General features: G+C 40.3%; 1 pseudogene; it reads left to right on the top strand.

Annotated features, from left to right (window-relative positions):
- The window catches only part of LOC121972541, a 46177-nt pseudogene extending 33840 nt beyond the window's left edge, over positions 1–12337 (top strand).
- Positions 12338–13463: the final 1126 nt, after the last annotated feature.

Genomic DNA, 13463 nt, shown 5'->3' with positions numbered 1-13463 from the left:
CGTTAAAGATCGAGAGCCGCGCCGTCCGGCTATAAATATCCGTGCCGTCGAGCTCCGACGTTAAATATCGAGAGACGAGCCGGCGTCTATAAATCCGAGCGGACGAACCGACGAGCTCCGTCGTTAAAGATCGAGAGCCGCGCCGTCCGGCTATAAATATCCGCGCCGTCGAGCTCCGACGTTAAATATCGAGAGACGAGCCGGCGTCTATAAATAATCCGAGCGGACGAATAGACGAGCTCCGTCGTTAAAGATCGAGAGCCGCGCCGTCCGACTATAAATATTCGCACCGTCGAGCTCCGACGTTAAATATCGAGAGACGAGCCAGCGTCTATAAATGATCCGAGCGGACGCGCCGACGAGCTCCGTCGTTAAAAATCGAGAGACGAGCCGACGTCTATAAATAATCCGAGCGGACGAATAGACGAGCTCCGTCGTTAAAGATCGAGAGCCGCGCCGTCCGGCTATAAATATTCGCGCCGTCGAGCTCCGACGTTAAATATCGAGAGACGAGCCGGCGTCTATAAATGATCCGAGCGGACGAACCGACGAGCTCCGTCGTTAAAAATCGAGAGACGAGCCGGCGTCTATAAATAATCCGAGCGGACGAATAGACGAGCTCCGTCGTTAAAGATCGAGAGCCGCGCCGTCCGGCTATAAATATTCGCGCCGTCGAGCTCCGACGTTAAATATCGAGAGACGAGCCGGCGTCTATAAATGATCCGAGCGGACGAACCGACGAGCTCCGTCGTTAAAGATCGAGAGCCGCGCCGTCCGGCTATAAATATCCGTGCCGTCGAGCTCCGACGTTAAACATCGAGAGACGCGTCGGCGTCTATAAATAATCCGAGCGGAATATCGTCGACACTGCAATTATCCGTATTCTCCGCCGATATTGTTAGACCGACGCTAAGTTCCGCTCAGACTCGAGGTATAAAGGTTCTGATCGGCTTATAACGAGCGATTCTTGCTAGCAACACAGAATGATATTCGGCCGAACGGAAGGGCTGGGGAAAACACTTGCAAGAATGCACCTCGAATGCCAAAGGTGTGATAGTAGACGAGCGGGCAGCACAAGTATTAGCAAGGGAACAGTGCAAAAAGATAGAGTACACGAAAGGAAAGCATTTCATTGAAATTAAAACCTTAGGCCAAGTGGCCTAAGTACAAAAAGATTCATGTTCAGCCGAGCGGCGAAATTACAAGAACTACTCGATGTAGTCGTAGAGGTACCTCAGAATGTTGCTCAGAAGCTCCACCTGATCGCCGGCTGGAATATTGGTGGACTCCAGAAGAAGGCCCTTCGACTTCAGATAGGTCATAGTGGCCGTAATAGCCAAGTCGAAAGCCGAGTACATCCGCTCGCAAATTTTCTCCGAGAACTGCGATCGGATACGGCTTTGCTTGAGAGCGGCAACTCGGCCCAGATCCCGGTATTCTTCAAGGTCGCCGAGCCTGGAGGGCCTCATTCAGATGTTCAATCTTCTCCGGACCGAGCGGCCCGCTTTCTCCTGTCGAGCTGCTCCGTTAGCTCTTTATCTTGCTCCAGGCCTCCAGCTTTTCTCCAGATCGGAGATGGCCGTGTTCTTCCGAGTGGTGGCCGAGTTATCTTCAGGTCAAGCGACTGACTTGTCGCCGGACTCGGCTAGGCGCTGGGCCCGTCACTGCTTTCTTCCGCCAGCCCACAGAGTTTGAGCTTTCACTCTTTGAGTAGGAAGGGCCTGGGAGCCGCCGGACCGCAGCTGCTTTTATCTCCTCGTCCGCCATAGCCAGACAAAGCTATCTCTTCCACCCATCTCAGGCAAGAAGACGCAGTTGTTAAAAGCCGAGCGGAAATATTCAGGCAAAACTTCAAAAAAACAACAACAAACTTACCCCGTAGCCGCTTGCATGTGGTTCCGGAGGAGGCGACACGCGCCCGAGCGTCGGCCCACATCTCGGCGAGGGCCCTTTCAAAGTAATGGTGTGCTCGGGCACGGTTGGCGGTCGGCTTCGGTAGCAACTCTTCAATTGGAAGATGAAGAGTAACCCGGGTAACTTGCCGCGGCCGATCGTGTCGACCGATGATGTACATGCAAATCAAACAAAGATGGATGCAGTCGGGAGTGGCCTCAACCGAGGACCTTGCACGATGTCAGAAGCTTCCATGGCTTAGCTTCTTTCTACCGCCGGTTCATCAAAAATTTTAGCACTCTGATTGCTCCTCCTCCGAATGTCTCAGGGCCGGGTTTCAAGTGGTCTGAAGAAGCAGAGGCTAGCTTTCAACTGGGCCAAGGATGACTGAAGCACCAGTTCTGGCCCTTCTTGATTTTGACATATTATTCGAGCTCAATTGTGATGCCTCCGACATAGGTATCGCGGGTCTTCTAAGTCCACGACGATGTCACCGTGAAAAGAAGAAGAAATCGCTTAGCAATTAAAGCAAATGCCAAGCAAAATTCTTACCGAAGCCGGTCGGTAGAGATAGACTCAGCCCAAAAATGTACATCACTCCCTCGTGAAGAAGTTTGTTGATGTCGAGCCGCCAGCATGTTCATGGCGTGAAGATAATCCGGTCGGTCTTGAATTTCTTCAACTCGGGAGTAGGAGGTAGACCGACCGCCACTGGGTCGGAAAGTTCGGCTGCGGAGGTAGAAATAATAGTCCTTCCAATGTTTATCGAAGTGGGTAGTTTATCAAGAAGACAGACCGGCCGAGCTGAACATAAAGGTGCCCGGCTTGCTTAGGTAATAAATAAAAGAAGACCTCCTACGGAGGGGAATGTTGTGAATCTTGAACAAAACGACAACACCGCAGAGGAGACTAAAGGTATTGTACTAAACTTCCGAGCGGCACGCCAAAATAATTACGCCTACTATAAAAGGATGACGGGAACCGCAGATCAGTAAATCGTCGCGAAGACACATGTGTGGCCGAGGACCTAGGCGAATCAAATCCTCGGGGATTTCGAAATTGTCAGCCAAAATATCAAAATCTCGTTGTTCGAAACGGGACCGCATGGTAGTATACCATGGGCCTAGGGATTGTTCTTCGGGATGAGAAGAACTGGCCATGATCCGGACAGAAGAAATCAAAAAAGAAGTTTCAAAGACGAAGAAAAGGAGTTTCAAAGACTGGAGCTAGGGGAAGAAATGCGAATTAGATACCGGAAAGGAAGAAGGAAAGATCTAAAACCTTACTGAGGGGAGAGGGATCGAGGAAAGGCGCCGAAGAGCGTCAAAGGGCAGAAACAAGATCGCCGGAGCTCCAAAGCGCAGAGGGCAACAGTAGAGGTAACGGAGGCGAGTGAAGGTGAGAAGGAAACGAAGAATTTATAGGGTGAGGGCCGGGCGACCTCCACCGTCGGATCCAGGTCACGGGAATCAAAGCATGCATCTAGCCGTTTATTTCGAATTGCTTCGATCACATCAAAATATCATGCCACCGCCTCCGTACTCTGATGACATTGCTCCACGTGACAGTCAATCATTCGGAGCATTTAATGAAGGTATGATCAACCTTGATGTCGAAGATTGGCGCAGAACGCGAGGAGATCCGGTGAAGGCCATCATTGATTCATTCAATGATATCTCTACGGCTGACCGGGTGGAGAGTATTAGCATGGAGGAGCCGTTCGGCTAGACTCACAGTCCTCGGACTATTCGCCTCCTTCGACTAGACTCAAGGGAGAGGCAAGTGATCCGGTAAGAGCCCCCTCAAAGTCAACGCCAGTGGAAGTCAAAACGCCCATCCGGGAGAGCGTGGTCCGACCGGACGGACGGCCAGACGGCCGGTCCGACCGGACCGCCGGCCGCTCGATGGTCGAAGACCCGGATCGGTCGGGTTCCGACGCTCGGTTGAAAAGGTCATGGACCGAGTGACCTTTCGACCGACCAAAGTCATAAAGCACCCCTGTTTATTAGTCTCCACAAAGCACAAGTAAACCACTGCGGATGTCCGGCCGGATGTTGAGGGAGCTGTCCGCCCGGACGACAAGTTTGGAGCAAGGGAAAAGGACAGGGGACTTCTTTCTCTGACAACCGGTAGGTTTCACGTGTGTGCCATGCTCCAAATCTTGTGACAGGGGATTCTGCTGTCCCATCAAGGGCATGCTTTGACTGTAGCGATATGGGTCAGGTAAGCTTTCTGACAGCCGCATACCTAGGAAAGGACAGAGGACACGTATGCACCTCGGTACACGTGCCCAAACCCTTCACAGCTCTATATAAAGAGCCTCAGACTTCGCCGGAGAGGAGATTTTTCGAGGTATTCTGAGACTTTGGGAGCCACCTTGTTCATCGTAATTTACCTGACTTGAGCGTCGGAGGGTCGCCGCTGGGAACCCCCTTCCCGGCCCGACTTCTGTGCAGGTTAGCCGGAGCATCGCGCCACCAGTTGGAGATCTACATCAGCGAGTCGGAGAGCGCCACGTGCCCAGCGTCTGTTGACTTCTGGCTAGTTAATAACCCACTACACATAACATTAGGTAGTTCTCTTTATAATGAATTAATAAATACCATATACTAATTATTAGAAAAACCTTTTTCTTGATGTATTGTTATGATTAATTAGTATAACTATCCTGCAGAAGCCATATTGATTGCTTCTATCTTTGCCTAAACTGCATGCCCACCTCATTTCATGTTTTTCTTCTTGTTGCCTGTGTCTAACTCCACATGCACGGACCACATTGGCAAGTCTGGTGCTTCTGAGCAATCAACACATGTGCTCTCTTGTTTCTCTTTTCTATTCACCCTCTTTTTGTGTTGGTTGGCAACTCTTGAAGAGGGGAAGTTAATCCATCCAATTCCCACCACTTCTCATCTGATTCTAAGAGAGCTTCAATCCTCCCTAATGAGGCCTAGACAAACTTTACATGTCAGATTGATTTCATGTAACAAATTTGACCAAAATTGTTTCATGATCATTTTTCATTTGGTCACTGAAAGAATGGGTGGATTCCAATAGTCTTTTAAGTGCATCTATCTATTCAGATTTAAAATTTAAGAAGAAAATGACTACATGGTCTGATTTTTTTGGGCAAATGGGTGATGGGTTATAGTGGGTTGAGGACATTTATGACAGGGAAACACTTTGATTGAGGCACCTTTTGACATTTTGGAAAGAGGGGTACCCCTTTGACTGATTGGAAAAAAGGTGCTCATTTGATATTTGCCCTTTTTTAATTTGATGTTTTTCTTGGAACTGGGAATGAGATAGACAAAACTCAAAAGAATAAAAACCCAATAAAATAGGATAGAAATTCATTAGTGAGATAATTAAGAGAGAATTTTGGAGAGCATATGCATCTTTATATCAATTTTTGTGGTTGTTTATATATAGATACTTTGAAATTAGGCCAAAGTGGTTGGTTTGTCATATCTTCATGACGGTTGGTTCTTTAGCTATATCCTTGGTAATTTTTGGTGTAAATTTTGATTGATGACTCTACTCTGATTGAGTCTCATTTTGCTGAGGAATTTATTTGAATACAGATATATTTGGCTTCTTGGAGTCTTTCATCCTAGTGACATAAAATTTAAGAAATGCAGGAGATACTATTTGAGCTTTGTTTTTTTTTTCCTTTATTGGAAAATAGCCTATCCATCAGACTTATTTAAGATACAATAGTATTTTGAAATAAATCATTTGGCTTCTTGGAGTCTTTCATCCCAGCCACATAAAATTTAGATACTATTTGAGCTTTGTTTTTTTTCCTTTATTAGATTTAGCCAATCCATTAGGCTTAGTTGCAATACAATAGTATTTTGAAATAGATCCTATTTCATATGTAGGAATTTTTCATATGTCTTGCATTATGCCATACTGTTCTCCCAGAAGGTGATGAGTCTCTTGGAAAAATTGTTTATCAAGCTGCATCACCAGATGAAGCTGCTCTTGTAACTGCTGCTAAGCACTTTGGTTTTTTCTTTTACAGGTAACACTGGTGTTTTTATTCCCTTGTAAATTGTGTGCTATCTGTTCGATGAAGATGAGATCCTTCTAGCCTACCTCAACTACTTGGGACTAAGTCATATATTATTTCTCTCTGATATTTCAAATATATCCCAAATACTCTTTTACATGTATATTGATCAAGGTCCTAACTTTTAAATTTTGATATAATTTCTATAAAAGAATCTTTAGTTTATCGGCATTTATAAGCATCTACACATCAATATTGATTAGATCATCTAGGTTTGGAACACAGTTTTAGTTGGTCATGGACTGTGGACAATTGAATCAGCATTGATATTGATGGCAGAGATGACCTTAAAGGATAAATACCAAAGAATCAAAGATTTCATCTTGTTGGAAAATGTCATCTCTAACCACGAGCATTTATAACTCATGTAAAAAAGTTCAATTGCAATTTATTTTTGGTTTATGCAGGCGCACTCCCACTACACTTATGCTATGTGAATCACATGTTGAAAGGATGGGAAATATACAGGATGTATCCTATGAAATCTTAAATGTCCTAGAGTTTAATAGGTTAGTGTATTCTTGTTACAGATGATTTTTCTTCAAAGTTGATTGTCTTATGTGACTTTAAATTGCCCGTTTGCTTTATGATAGTACAAGGAAGCGCCAATCAGTAGTGTGCCGCTATCCGAATGGGAGGCTTGTTATCTATTGTAAGGTAAGATCTTGAATTTTGGTACTTACTAGGTTATCGTATGTTAGGCTGAAGTCTTGTGTATCTGAAATCATTTGAACTATCCACAGGGTGCTGATACTGTTATATATGAAAGAATGGCTGATGCCTCTCAAGATATTAAAAGATTTACCAGGGAGCACAGTTTGGTTCATCAGGTCTACTGACACTTTGCCTTGCTTATAGAGAATTGACAATTGATACATTTGAAAAATGGAATGAGAAATTTGTTCAAGCGAAATCTTCTCTAAGAGACAGAGAAGAAACTCAATGAGGTATCTAATGATATTACTCTCGTGTATTTGTGCGTGTTATATAAAACCTGGTTGCATTTTCCTTATCTACATATTACTCGATGAGCATCTTCTGGTTTTTATTTAGTGATAGCATACATCACCCAATTATTTGATTATCCTAGTGATAAAACTTAAAGGGACTTGCTAAACAATCTTGTATTTCAGGGTAAAAATGTATGTCTAGAATCAAGGATTAAAATCTTGGAGAAATTTTCTTGTAAAACATGTATTGGGTACATTTTGTCAACTTAAATTAGAGTAATATTTTGTAGATGTTCATGCAAATATCATGACTAGTCTACTTTGTGGATGTTACAACATCTCTGGCGTGGTAGACATTGATTGCTAATCTAGGGACAAACTGATACTTATTGTAGTAAACAAGAACTACCGGACCATTGGAATTATTGACAAGATTTGTTGTTAGTTGGTGACAGTTTTTTATCATTTACCTTATATAATTTTTTTCTGTTTCTTTAGGGCGTCATAATCACAATATTATTATATTTAATACAGTCTCTTCCTCCTCCCCTGCTTTTATCTTGTTTGCATTTCTTTATTTTAAAATTGTTTGAATATGCTATTGGTACACTTTTAATGCATAAATCCTTGTCTAAAATAAGAGTTAGTGTTTGAATATCTTTTGGTTCATGTAACTTCTGTAAAAGGCTTTTATAACATATTTCTTTAGTGTAACTTTTCTAACAGACCAATTGGCATTACCATTTAAATTAAATAGTAATTTGCAATATGTTCCAAAATGCTTGAGCTCAACTATACTATTGAATATCAAGTACATCACATTCAGTTGCTCCTTACCCTCAAACTTTCTCTGTTAACTTTTAAACTATAAACATGTGAAGTAACATCAAATGCTATCAATGGGCTAGTATGAGCTGAGTATACATTGGATCACTTCTCTTTCTTGTTTTTTTAGGGGAAGGAAGATGAGTGCAAGAAGAGATGGAAAAAAAACTAGAGAGTCCACTAAAACTAAACTGGATCAAGTGGGGGGAGATGAGGAACTTCAATGGAACAGATTAAATTCACTGATTTGGTAATATATATTATTCAACCCTCTTACCAAGTGTTTATACTCCTGAAAACTGCCTAGCTCAGCCAATCTGTATTTTATCTTTATCATTATATGAGTTGGTTAGGCAAGGATTAATTTAGAAGCAAGTCTCTCTTTTAACTTGAATTTAGATTTCATGCACTCATGTTCAGTTTTTGCTGCCATATTAAAACAATCATACACAAACCTGCAGAAACCAATTTGAATTCTTGGCTTCAACTGGAGGAGAACCATCCATCTTTATAAATCACTTCAGAAGTACATATTCTAGTTATAGAAAAATGTACACGTAAAGGCCTAAGATATCTAAGGGTGAATGAGAGAACTTAAAGTTCACATGGTGATTCCAAAGCTTTTATGGATATTTATTATAACTCTTCAATTTGTATCCATTTTCTTAAGGATGAGTAAGTTATTCATAGTCTTCAAATGTTTCCAAGGTTTAGGAATTTTTGTTGTATTTATATTTAATTTATTTCAAGGTTTAGAAAATTACTTAGCATATATCTTTTCACATAGTCCTTAGCTCTATAAAAAGAATGAGTCTTGTACTTGCTGTGACATCATTTTAGAATAGAAATTGCTTTTTGCTTAAACTACTTCCTCTCTTTTCTTATTTTTTCTTATCTACTTTCTCTTCTTTCAAACATGATTATGAATTGATTCAGTTTCACATAATTTTGAATGGCCAATTTCAATAGGCCTCATTACATACCTCCCTCATCTGAACAATCAAAAAACCTGTGGCACCTGATGATGTCAAATTGATTAGTCTGAGTTTAACTGAAATTTATAGGTTAACATGCAAATGTTTATATTTAAATTGCATTGCTGACTTAGTAAATTATCCTGTGCTGGTATCCTATTAATCTTGTTATCATCTAATTTTCTAAACTCATATGCATCTCTTTTCTTGACCATGCTTGGCTGGTATTTGACATCAAGACTTGACATGTTCATCAAGTTTGCACAATTGGAAGTCAATTTCTTTGCCATATTTTATAATGTCTTGCACCTAAACATGTCCATCAAGTTTGCACAATTGGAAGTCAATTTCTTTACCATATTTTATAATGTCTTGCACCTAAACCGTAAACCGTAAACCCTTCTAAGTTTTGCTCAAGTAATTTTGCAACTCATTTTTTATTTTTTAACACTTCAATTGCTTTATGTATTGTTCAGCGTTTAAATCTAAATTTCTTCATTGTAGGTGGCGGAGATGATAGAAAAGGTTCTTATTCTGATAGGATGCACTGCTATAGAGGACAAGCTTCAAGAAGGTGTTCCAGATTGCATTGAAACTTTGTCCAGAGCTGGAATAAAGATTTGGGTTCTGACTGGGGATAAATTGGAAACTGCAATAAACATAGCATATGGTATGACAAACATTTGTCTTCCATGCCTGTAGTCGCATGAAATTGAGACCATCCACAATATCATGAATAAATTCCTTGCTGTATTCTCTAGTTGAAAGATTAAGTCCTTTCTGTATGGTTTGCAGCATGCAACCTGATCAATAATGACATGAAACAATTCATTATCACTTCAGAAACTGATGCAATTAGAGAGGTCGAGGAGAAGGTAAGATGATGCTATAATTCGATAAATAAAATTTTATAAGTTGCTGCTAGTCTGTGCAAGACATGGTTCCTGGGACATGTATTGGTTTACATGATTGCTGGATTCAATGTTTTAGTGAAATTTTTTTTTATAGTTCAAATGGTATGGCTGTCTTAGTACCTTTCAAATAAAATTTGTTTTTCATGACATCTGGATTTTCAGTTTCTATTTTTGAATACTTATTTTACAGTGATATGGATAATAATCTGTTATTAGGCTGGTAGCATTGTTACACATTCTTAAAAAAAGAAATTTTGTTTTATTACTACAACTGGCTCTAACAATTTCATTGCCCCCTTTATTGTTGCAATTGGTTGGCCATTGCAAACATGAACATTGCAGTAATTGCTATTATGACCATTATTACCAGCATTGTATTCTTCCATTTTGAACATCACCATGATTATACCACCACCATAATCGCCACCTTCATTTCACCACTCGACCATTTCTATAGCCACCAATACCAATAGCAGTAGTATAGAGTTTAGACCATAAGTAACCATATCAATGGCGGCAATCATGACTAATGCTACCACCAATATTAGCATTACTTTTGCATCCCCTTCCAAGGTATCACCAGGAATGCTGCTTTTACGCGCATTTGCCTCACAAATGTTCCAATACTGCCCACTAATTAATTTCATGGGGACATTTTAAAATCAAATTCAAACAAAGATAGATATTGCTTTCTTTCTTTCAGTTTTCCCCCCCAGATTAATGATCCTCTCTCATCATCACTAAGAAATTTATGAGAACCATGTCTTGGCTCAAGCTTATATTTCTATTGCCAGGGTGATCCTGTGGAGATTTCACAGGTTATTAGAGATTCAGTGAGTCATGATCTCAAACGATGTCTTGAAGAGGCTCAGGAGGGCGTTCACATAGCTGTACAAAAATTGGTGCTAGTACTTGATGGTAAATGTCTAATGTATGCACTGGACCGAAATTTATGTGTCAATCTTCTCAAGCTAAGCTTGAATTGTAGTTCAGTAGTCTGCTGCCGTGTTTCTCCACTTCAAAAGGCACAGGTAATTTTCTAGGTGTTTTACTCTATTGACATTAAACATTTTTCCGTAGACATTATCCTTTGGTAACATATAACAAGGTGATTCTTACAATATTCACGAAATGATTTGTAAAGAATTTCATAGCTGGACTTATAGTATTCATAAAATGTTTTTAAAGAATTTTTTAGGTAGACTTATTTGTATCTGTGATACATTTTTAGATTACTTCACATGTAACTTTGTGAAAAAATGATTACCCATCTGGCCCATGTTTAACTCGTGAGTAGAAATAAGTTTTGACATATATTGAATCTTTCAATGTCTTGGGCCTCTTAGCTTAATTTCTTATGGATTTCTATTGAACATGTTCCTTGTCCATTTAATCAAATCTTTCCTGTAATTACCATATCAGCTTATATATATTGTTTATTTTCTAATAATAATTCATACTTCAACATTTGTTCCATTTCTTTGAGTTCTTACATGATTTTGTAGGACTGAATTGCTTCCTTTACTTGTTGTTTAATGATTCCCCTACATTAGTATGATATATATATATATATATATATTAAATAATCTTTCAAACTGAATAATTTGAATTTTTACCCATGATTTAAGTTAGTTCAGAAATGTAGTGTTATATTCATCTTGTGACTTGTCAGGTCACTAGCTTGGTCAAGAAAGGAGCTCGCAAAATAACTCTTAGTATAGGTGATGGGGCAAATGATGTTAGTATGATTCAGTCTGCTCACGTTGGTGTTGGCATAAGTGGTTTGGAAGGAATGCAAGCTGTAATGGCTAGTGATTTTGCCATTGCCCAGTTTCGCTTCCTTAAAGATCTGCTGCTGGTGCATGGAAGATGGTCATATATCAGATTATGCAAGGTAACTTTGTTTTGCTTGTTCAACCTATGCACCTAAGCCTATTTTATCACCGACAGAAGTAATTTACTAAGTTCTAAATGCAGGTCATTACTTATTTTTTCTACAAGAATCTTACATTCACGTTGACTCAATTTTGGTTCACCTTTCATACTGGCTTCTCTGGCCAGAGATTTTATGATGATTGGTTTCAGTCATTATACAATGTTAATTTTACAGCTCTTCCTGTAATCATTCTTGGGCTCTTTGACAAGGTAGTTGTCTTAGTTTTCTTCTACACGTAGAATGTTCTTTCTATTTAGGTTGCAGTTCTAATTGTGGATGCTACTCTGCAGGATGTCAGTGCTTCTCTAGCAAAGAAGTATCCCCACCTTTACCAGGAAGGAATTACAAATACATATTTCAAGTTGGGAGTTGTGGCTGTATGGGATTTTTTTGCTTTCTACCAGTCTCTAATCTTCTATTATTTCACAACTACTGCAAGTGAGAATGGTCATAATTCTTCAGCAAAGATATTTGGTCTTTGGGATGTCAGTACAATGGCCTTCACTTGTGTTGTCGTAACTGTCAACTTGCGTCTTCTTATGGCATGCAATTCAGTTACAAGATGGCACCGTCTTAGTATTTTAGGAAGCATTTTGGCCTGGTTTGTTTTTATCTTATATACTCTGGAGTAATGACCCCTAATGATAGACAAGTAAGTCCTTGTGCTTTTTTTTTTTTCGTTTTTATTCACTTCAATTCTTATTGCTCTACTATTGCTGCAGGAAATATATATTTTGCAATATATGTGCTGCAATGCTGATAAGCGAGCATAGATCTCCTGGATCATTTTTTTTTATGGTCTAGGGGATGTGCCACTCGTATTTGCGATCGGATTATGGTCGTGATCTGACCGCAAATTGTTGTGATTCCTTCTTGGATTCACTGCCCCCACTAGGTTATATTTTTTGTTCGGAGCAGGCGGCCGGAGGCTGCCCTGAGGTCTCCGGTGGTGGATAAGTAGTTAGGTTGCTGAGCGTCGAGCGAGGGTGTCCTCCGAGTGGCCGGAGGGGCCGCGCGCTCTGAACAACAACTATAACCTGGTGGGGACGATGAACGCCCACTCTGAACAACAACTATAACCTAGTGGGGACGATGAACCCAGGAAGAGATCACAACAATTTACGGTCGGATCGCGACCACGATCCGGCCGCAAATACGAGTGGCACATCCCCTGGATCATAAAAAGTGGTCCAGCAGATCCTGCTTCCTGATAAGCACATTCTATTTTCACCTTACTCTTCTCCTTGTCCCCATTGTTGCACTTTTTGGCGACTTCTTATACCTGGGGTAAGTTTTGTTGGTTGCTATGCGGAATATCATACCGGTTCTCCTGTACAAAATTTTTGTACAAGTCCTGAATCTTTATTAACAACCTATTGTGTTCTTTAGAAATTAAATTAGGAATCGCAAACGGAACTTAACATTATTGATTCCAAATTTAACTTATCTGTTCTTAATGGTTTAGACTTGGATCGCAAACGATGCTTAACATTATTGATCCAAATCCACCCATATTACAAATTCAATTAAATATTAATTTCTAAAATTGACTTCCAGGACTGCATGGTGAGGTACTAGACCTTCTTGGGTATGAGATTATCTACCACTGCCTAGACAAAGCTTTTTAAAGAAATTTAATATTTAATTTCCTTATATAACTTTAGGTTTAACCAAATAGAACAATCGAATCACAAATTTGAAAAACAAAAAACACAAACTCGAATCACAAATTCGAAACCTAGAATCATATGTCTCTCGTATTTGGTATTTCAAAATCTATACAAAAAAACTAGTATGATGCGGAATAGAATTACTAGTTATACCTTTTTTTATAAACAACAACCTCTTGATCTTCTACCGTATTCCTCTTCTTATCTCGGACGTTGTGTGGACAACGAT

Source organism: Zingiber officinale, chromosome 4A (genome assembly GCF_018446385.1).
Source record: "Zingiber officinale cultivar Zhangliang chromosome 4A, Zo_v1.1, whole genome shotgun sequence".
NCBI classification, from domain to species: domain Eukaryota; kingdom Viridiplantae; phylum Streptophyta; class Magnoliopsida; order Zingiberales; family Zingiberaceae; genus Zingiber; species Zingiber officinale.
The sequence above is the reverse complement of the archived record's forward strand: the minus strand, read 5'-3'. Positions and strand labels throughout refer to the sequence as shown.